The following is an 8,568-nucleotide window of genomic DNA, read 5'->3' as shown; positions in this document are numbered from 1 at the left end:
CAGCTTCCCTCTCTTCCTCCTATTGCCCAGCTTGGGTCTGGTTAAGATCCTTTGTCTCCATCTCATCTTTTGGCTGCATGTTGACTCCCTCTAAGTCTGACCTTCACTACCTCATCCCTTTATGTCTTTAGAGACAGTGTGCAGGCAGGTTGGGGCTGAGGCTAGAGTGGGAATTAGGTGACCAGAAAGCTAGGGCCATAGCTGCCACCCACTTTCAGCTCCTACAGCTGCAAAATGAGGATAGAGGGCTAATCTCTATGAATGCTTTAAAGCCTGATGTTCCAGGAATTTCTAAAGCAGTGAGCCACCCAGCTCCATTGCAGTCCAGAGGTTGCTGCCTCACGGCTGTTCGTCTCTCATTGTACCTTCAACCAACGTAACTTGCCTGCAAGCCTTCAAATCTACATCCCAGCACAGCTTCTCCTCCTGAACTACTAAAATAAGTACTTCACTGCCACATGCATGTCTCTCTGAAGGTGCTTTAAAATCAGCATGTCCAAAGTGGAAATCAATGTATTTCACACCCTTCTGATTCACTTTGCTGCTGGTGTGCATGTATATAACATGCTCACTCGCACTCATACACTTCTGATCGTGTTACTCTTGCTTAAAACTACTCTACTGGGATAAGATCACCCAAACCAGGCTTGGTTTGACATAAGCCTTTAGTGATCTGATCCCAGACTTCTCTATTACAACTTCTCACCTCTCCGAACATCACATTCCAGCCAACCCTAACTACTGAACACACCTTGATATTTCTCACCTCTGTGTCTTTGCATGGGTTCTTTCCCCAGTATAGAAGATCATTCTCCCCCTGCCCCCATGTTTTCTCAAACAACTCTTAATCATTTGTCAAAACCAAGCTTATCATCTCTACAATGAAGCCTTCTTGGATGTCATTTGTCCCAGTTAGTTGATCATTTCCACTCCTCTTTGCCATCCTTGACCTAGTGAATATAGTTTTTATAGCATTTATCAATTAGTTATTATCAGTTTACAGGTCTGTGGACAATCCGTCCTTTGATCCTTTGGTCCCATGTTCCTATAGCATAGTGTCCAGCACTTAAGTGCTAAAGGTTCTGTTTTTTTAAACTGGACTAAAATGAGTCCCGATAACTGACCTGGGAGACTTATAGCCCATTGACATCTTGGCCCTGCCCAAAACCAAGAGGACATTTCCAGTGGGCTCTGCAGTGGTCATAGCTGTAGGGGTCCATGTGTATTTGGCTCAATGCACGTCCTGTATTTGGTGTTTGGTATTTTCTCTTGTGCAGGCAAGAATGAGCCCTTGAGCTGACCCAGAAGTTCTGAGCATTTATCACTCAGTATTGATGACCGTGTATTTTGCCTCCCCTCTTAATGCCTAGAGATGAAGGAAGAAATACAAGCTCATATTACAAAGAGTATTTTCCAGGTTTATCAGCTCTCCCTCTTTCAGCTTGAACTCAGAATGATTTCTTTTCGCAGCTTTTATTCCTCTGATAAAAATGCCTGAGGCAGTGAGCACCAGGAGGGTGCAGGCATTTCTGGCTGAGTCCAATGCTCCACTCTTCTGGGCTGTTTTAAGCACCTGTGGCCCTGTGTTCTCTGGTCATGCAAGCATGGCCTGACTATGGAAGGGTCTCCAAGGGCTTACGGGTCCCAGCGGCCCTGGGCTGTGGGCGGCAGCTGCCTGCCTCTACTGAGAGGAGATTAAAGCCCCCCCCTTTGCGTTTCTCTGTCTCTGCCTTTCCCATTCTGTTCACTCAATCGCTCTTTTCTCTCCAATGAATTAAATGTAGAAAATCCATGAGCAGGATTTCTTTCTTCAAAGGATCAAATAACCTTTCTCTTTTTTTCTCCTTAAAACATTTTTTCCCCCAAACTGCAAAAGGAAAACATGCAAACAGACTTTGAGTTAAAGGTGAGTGAAAGAAAGAAAAGTTGCAGCAAAGTAATTTCAACTTGAGAAGTAGAGCAGTTGAAATCCTGAAAAAAAAAATATACTTGGCAATATGGTCTTTTCCTACAAATTAATTAACCCAAAGTGCTTGTTTAATTAGTGTGAAGGGTAGGGAATCGAGTAGCTAACCATATCTCTCACCCAGTTTAGAATGATGTTCACAAAAGAATTTCCTCTTCCTTTCCTGAGAGGAATGAGAGAGTTGCCTCCTCGGTCAGGAATCAGTGGGCGCCCCATGGCTGGAGATGTATTTTCAGATGTGTTCAGCTTCTGAAGGGATGTCATTTGAGATCCAATGCTTTGACTCTGCCTGTGGCCATGGCAGAGGTGATGGGGGGCACTTCGCAGGGTGAGGGCACAGGCTGCTCAGTCCTGCTCTGGAGAAAGGGTCTCCGAGGGGCTCCAGACACCAGGGCTCCTGGCCTCTCAGTCCTTCCCACTCCACTTCCCACCCCAGTGCTGCATATAAACTTTTTGAGCTTCTTGCTTTTGAATGAGTATGGATATTTATCACCTCTTGAGGCACTAGGAGATCTCAAGTCTGTAAAGTGCTCTGAGAGCTACAGTTTAAGACCTTGTGGCTGATGTTGTTATGGGAGTCTTAGGGTTGAGGCATGCAGAGGGGTCACAGAGGGTACGGGTGGGGTGAGTTCATGTTCTTAATGACTTTTTTCCTTTTTCCCATAGATTCCTTTGGTGTCTGGTGAGGCCTATGGATTCTTCCCCAGAGTCATGTTTTTTAAATGCACAAAATAAAATATCTAGGATTATAAAGGATGACAATTATATCGATAAGGTTATCAAAATAAAAATAAAACAGATACATGATACAGTCATATATGTGCTTCTTTATTAATTGATTGAAAAACAAGATCTAATCATAGATCTAATAACAAATAATATTTGAAGAAGTCTATAACAATCATAATATATTAAAATATCTGATTTATAATGTTGACAAATCATAGGTATTGCTAAAATGATGGTGGTTTATTGCCCACATCCATAATTGAAGGAAATGCTGTAGTTAAGTTAGAAGTTAGTGAAAATAAACATGGACTTTTTTCCCCATCTAAGTTCATTGAACTTCTGATTTCTGTCCATGGATTTTTGAGTGAGTCTGCACTGATGAACAAATGGTTTTCTTATGAACATAACTGAAACATTGTGGCTTATACCGAATTCTTCTGTAATTTCCTTTACTTTTGGGGAGACTTCATCACTCTCTGGGGTCTGAAGGGTTGATTTCTTGGAGTCATTGAGGGTTGTGTTATTAAGGGATTGGAGGAATTTAAAGGAGACAGAAATGGAGCAAGGAACACTGACATGTTATGTGCAATATAGGAAGTGCCAGGTTGTTGGGCTCTGCTGTGAGGAGAGGAAGGTCAGGACCTGTGAATGGGCCATGGAAGGATGCATGGGCTCTTATGACCCATGCTTCCCACAGCGGAAAGGCTGGCTGCTTGAGAGGGAAATTGGTCAAGTCATATAGCAAGAAGGTGGTGATTTGGAGCCAAGCAGGGTGCAGAGGATGGGGAGTGGGGTATGCTGGCAGTTACAGGTAGGCGGTCAAACAGAAAACCCACCAGACCTGAACTGCAGCCTCTTTGGGCTGCAGGGGTGGGGTGGGGGCCTCTCCCTAACTCATCAGGATGAAGCACCATTACTGGTGCCAGGTATATGGCTTCTCATGTACACTTGATCCTGTGGTTTGAGTTCTTGCCCTTTCATATGCTCTCTATGAGCCAGGTGTCGGCATCATCATGTGAACTTAGAACATGTTCACCTACTGGTCATTCACTTCCCAAACAGCCTCTCCCAGTTTCTCCTAAGCTGTAGACTCAGGAGACACGAACGAACTCTATAAGCCAGCTGCTCATTTGCTACCTATTTAGTGTCTTTATAACTAATCATCTCTGAACAGGAAAATATTTTTATCTTTCTTAGTTGCTGTTCAGAAGGCTGGGGTGGGTGATTGAACTTCACTGCTTGAGCAAGAGAAGTTGCTCCAGGTAAGATTTAATTTTACTAAAGAAAAATCCCCAAATGATTTTGTTCCTTAAGTTGATATTTTTTGTCCTTGAAAACAGAACCCGTACAATACTAGTAAATGGTTTCCTAAAGTCTTTGTTCTCCAACAAAAACTCAGAGCTGAGTGCGTAAGGCAGAGGCATGGAATCCTGAGTTTCTCTCTTTTAACGTGAAGCTCAGGCTCTTCCAGGGCACTACGCCAAACCCTAGTGACCAAATGCCCATCAGAGACTTGGTGGTGAGACATTAGATGACAATCTCAGGTCACTCGGAGTCCACAGGCCCTGTTTTTCCTCATACAGAGTGCGTGTGTGTGTGTGTGTGTGTGTGCTTGCGCATGTGTGCATGCGTGTGTGTGTGTGTGTGTGCAAGAGCTGACCTCATACTTTTCTCAGCCATAGCCCAAAGTGTGGAAGAGCCTGTTTTTCTCAATGGGCTATGTTGCCTTTTTCTTCAAGAACAGTGTGTTGACAGTCTGTATTCATGACGCTGTGCTAGGCACTGTTGCGTAGAGAGAAAGCAAACGCCGGAATAAATCAGATACAGATCCTGCCTCCAGGGAGCATAGTGTCAAGTGGGAGGAAAGACAAGTGTCTGAGTTTCAGCAAGACGAGGGGAGCTGAGAAAGTGCCATAGGAGAGGTGCCAGAAATAGGCCACCCAGGTGACCTTCAGAAGTGTGGCCCTATTGGTGATTAAAGATGCCCAACTTGGAAGAGAAAATGACCATGCATAACTGGGTGAAGTGGAAAAGGAGGTCAGGCAAAGTTTTATTAAATGGTAATTACACAGATCCTCATGTTTGTAAGGGGCCCATGAGAGTTTATCCTTCAAACCTCACCAATATCAAAGCACTTTCACACATGTTGTTTTATTAGCACTTTTTTACAAAATTATGACATAGCATGAATTATTATTCCCACTTAGGAGCAAAAGGAATACAAGACCACAGACATGAATGACTACCATGTCTGATGACCACCAAGTGATAAGTTGAGCAGGACAAGTTGTGAAAGACACCACACACAGGTGCCTCGGGATCTTGGTCTGAGAATCTGGGTTCCACTTTTTCAACCTTCAAGCCCCGTAAGCCCTTGCTCTGTAAGAGTGGGAAGACAGCATGCTTCAAACGGGTTGGAATTTGCCGATCTCGAGCACTTTCTTGCTCACTGAATGTCTGAGTGAGAGAAACAGGTCAAGCTGAAGGCAGAGGGGGGATCCATAAAGCCGTTCTCCAAGAAGAGGGCAAATGCAGGATTGTCTCTGTGCCTGTAGGCAGCTGGCCCCGTCCTCTGAATCCCTACCCAGGTGTTAGTGGGTCATATCTGAAGTGACTCCTCAGGATTATTTACCTTTCACTTCGGATGTCTTACCAAAAAAATGTCTTCCCCTCCCAAAGCCAGGGAGTGACAGTGGTCGCACACTCATGATCCCCACACTCATGATCCCAACTGTCCTGGCACTTGGTCACCCATTCGTGCTTGGCCTTTGCTTCTCACTAATTACGCTCTTCCAATCAGAATTGCTATGGGTGATCATTTTTGCATTTATGGGTAATCAATACAGGATAGCTCCATCCTTGTCTTTGCAATGCTGCTCCCTGTCTCCTCAGACTACAGAGCCTTTTTCTCCTGAATGTGCTCAGTGCTAACACAGGCTGTCAGGGGCATCTCAGGGCCTGAGATGCTCCAGGCAGGGGCTCCTGAAAAAAGGACACTCCCTAATATGTATTTCATGTAACACTTATCTAGCACTTAATATACACCGGTCATTGTTCTAATTGCTTTATAGATATTACTCATTTAATCCTCACAACGATTATAATACCCATTATGAAAAATGAGGAATGAGGAATGTGAGACCCAGAGAGGTTAAACAACTTGGCCAAAGTCACACAGCTATCACGTAGCAGGGGCAAGTTCAAATCCAGGCAGTGTGGCTCCAGAACAGCACTGCCAATGCAAGTAAAATGTGAGGCACAAATGGTGAGCCCAGTATGTAGTTTTAAATTTTCTAGTAGCCATATTTTAAAAAAATCAAAAATCAAAAATTAATTTTAATAATATATTTCCCTTAATTTAGCATATCTAAAATATTATCATTTTGACATGTAATCAACATTAAAAATTCTTAATGTGATATATTCTCTTTTTTACTAAGTCTTCAAAATTTGGTGTATTATTTTATACTTAGGGTGCACATCAATCCAAACTAGTCTCATTCTAACTGCGCAGTAGCCACGTGTGGCAAGTGGCTACCATACCAAGCCATGCTTCTTAAGTCTTGCCCCTCCTAAGTGGGCTATGCTGCCTCTTGGCTAATCTGCCCATGGAACTCAGAAGAACCTTGAAGACCCCTTGTATTTCCTAGAGATGAGTTTATTCATCTGAGTCTAAGCTTGCCAACAGCCTAGGTGAAGAAGGAAACACAATAAGTTACACGAATCACAGTGTAACCAAATAAAAGCAACGCAGGCACTTAGGAGGAAAATCCCTATTTCAGACGCAAATCTTGAGAGATTTTTCTCCTGGATTCCTTCTAGAAAAGAAACTTCATTTGGCCTTGATCCTATCCTCAGTAGAACATTGGTGTACAATCCTCCCCACCTTCCCCACCCTCCAGTGTTTCCTCTCTTGCCTCTGTTTAGACTGAGGACATACCTCCTCGGTATCCTGGTATTCCATTGCTATTCTGTAGCCAACACAACGGTCTCTCAATATTCAGTGCTCAGATGAATTGGCTTAATCTGGGGTTGACTTAAAGGTTTTAGAGCAATGCATTTCCAGTGCAAGGACTGCTATGAGTTTGCCAAAGCACTTAGCATGAGTACTTTCCCCAACCTTCATTGCAGCTGGCGGTGGCCTTGAGACTGATTGTGAGCAGAAGTGGCTGGGAAGTTAATGTGTTCTCCCCATGATGCCTCTCCCCAGCAGCTGTCTGAAAGGAGAAGGCTCTCAGGAGCCAAAGGAGGACGGAGCCACAGGAAAGAAGAAACCTGCTCTCCTAGAGGCCTGGTGGAAAAATACCCAGCCAGAAAACCTCCATTGGACTGTGATAGACACAAGAAACCAACTTCTCTTGTGTCAAGCCATTGAGAATTCAGGATTTATCTGTTAGAGCAGCTAGCATTATCTTAACAAATACAATTTCCCCTTTGGGAAATGTTCCCTAAACATGATTCCTCTAAACCAAGAGGAATTGAAAGGTTTGAGTGGCACCAAGTTCAAGGTTCCATTCACTGACAACTACCGGGAGTGCAAATATTCTCTGTTGCAGGGAAGTGGATAGGTGTAGAGTCTTGTGTTTTAACAGTCACCCAAGGTGGGAGTAAGATTAACATACTCTTGTCAAAATTGTGTCACCTTACAAGAATTCCTGCCTGAATAGAAAGCTCTTATGCCTTCTTTTGGAGATAAGCCAGAATGTACCTGTGGGTAAGACCAAGATTCTCCTCAGAAAGTCATTTTGGATCTACTGTAACACACGAGGAAATGGTAATCAAGGTTACACAGTTTCATACAGTGAAATCTGCTATAGTGATTTTTAGCCAAAATAATATTTTAAACAGCTGTAATCCCATGACTGTTGTGGCCCTTAAAAACAAAGCACAACTTGGACAGTGAACTTGGCCAAGTCCCCTTCTTTTTAAACCACTTTATTGAGGTGTGATTGACATGTAAAAACCTGTGTATATCTAATGTATACAGTACTATAAGTTTGGCGATAAGTATCTACCCATGAAACCATCACCGCCCTCAAAGCCATAAATATATCCATCATCTCCAAAAGTTTTCCCACCCCCTTTATTGATACTACCGTTATTATTATGGTAAGAACACTGAACATAAGATCTACCCTCTCAGCAAATTTTAAGAACACCATATAGTATTGTTAGCTATTAGCACTATATGGTAGAGTAGATCTTCAGAACTTATTCATCTTGCATAGCTGAAACTGTACCCTTTGAGCATGACCTCCCCCCCCCATTTCCTCTTCCCCAAGCCCCTGGCAACCACTATTCTACTCTCTGCTTCTATAAGTTGGGCTATTTTTGATTCCATGTATAAGTGAGATCCTACAGTATTTGTCTTTCTGAGTCTGGCTTATTTCACTTTGTATAATATCCTCCAGTCCCATTCATGTTGTTGCAAATCCTTATTTTTTAGGGCTGAATAATATTTTATCGTATACATATAGCACCTTTTCTTTATCCGTTTATCCATCAATGGATACTTAGGTTGTTTCTACACCTCAGCTATTGTGAGTAATGCTACAATAAGCATGGGAGTGCAATTACCTTTTTGAGATTCTGATGCTGAGTTAAATTCCTTTGGATAAGTACCAAGAATAAAGCTGGAGGCCTCACATTTCCTGCTTTCAAATTATATCACAAAAGCGATAGTAATCATAATGGTATGGTGCTGTCATAAAAACAGACACATAGACCAATGGAACAGAACAGAGAGCTCAGAAATAATCCTGGATACATAAGGTCAACTAATTTTCAACAAGAGTGACAAGAACACAAAATGGAGGAAGAATAGCCCCTTCAATAAATGGTGTTGGGAAAACTAGATATACACTTACCAAAGA

This window comes from Cynocephalus volans, chromosome 14, assembly GCF_027409185.1.
Source record: "Cynocephalus volans isolate mCynVol1 chromosome 14, mCynVol1.pri, whole genome shotgun sequence".
Lineage (NCBI taxonomy): Eukaryota > Metazoa > Chordata > Mammalia > Dermoptera > Cynocephalidae > Cynocephalus > Cynocephalus volans.
The sequence above is the reverse complement of the archived record's forward strand: the minus strand, read 5'-3'. Positions refer to the sequence as shown.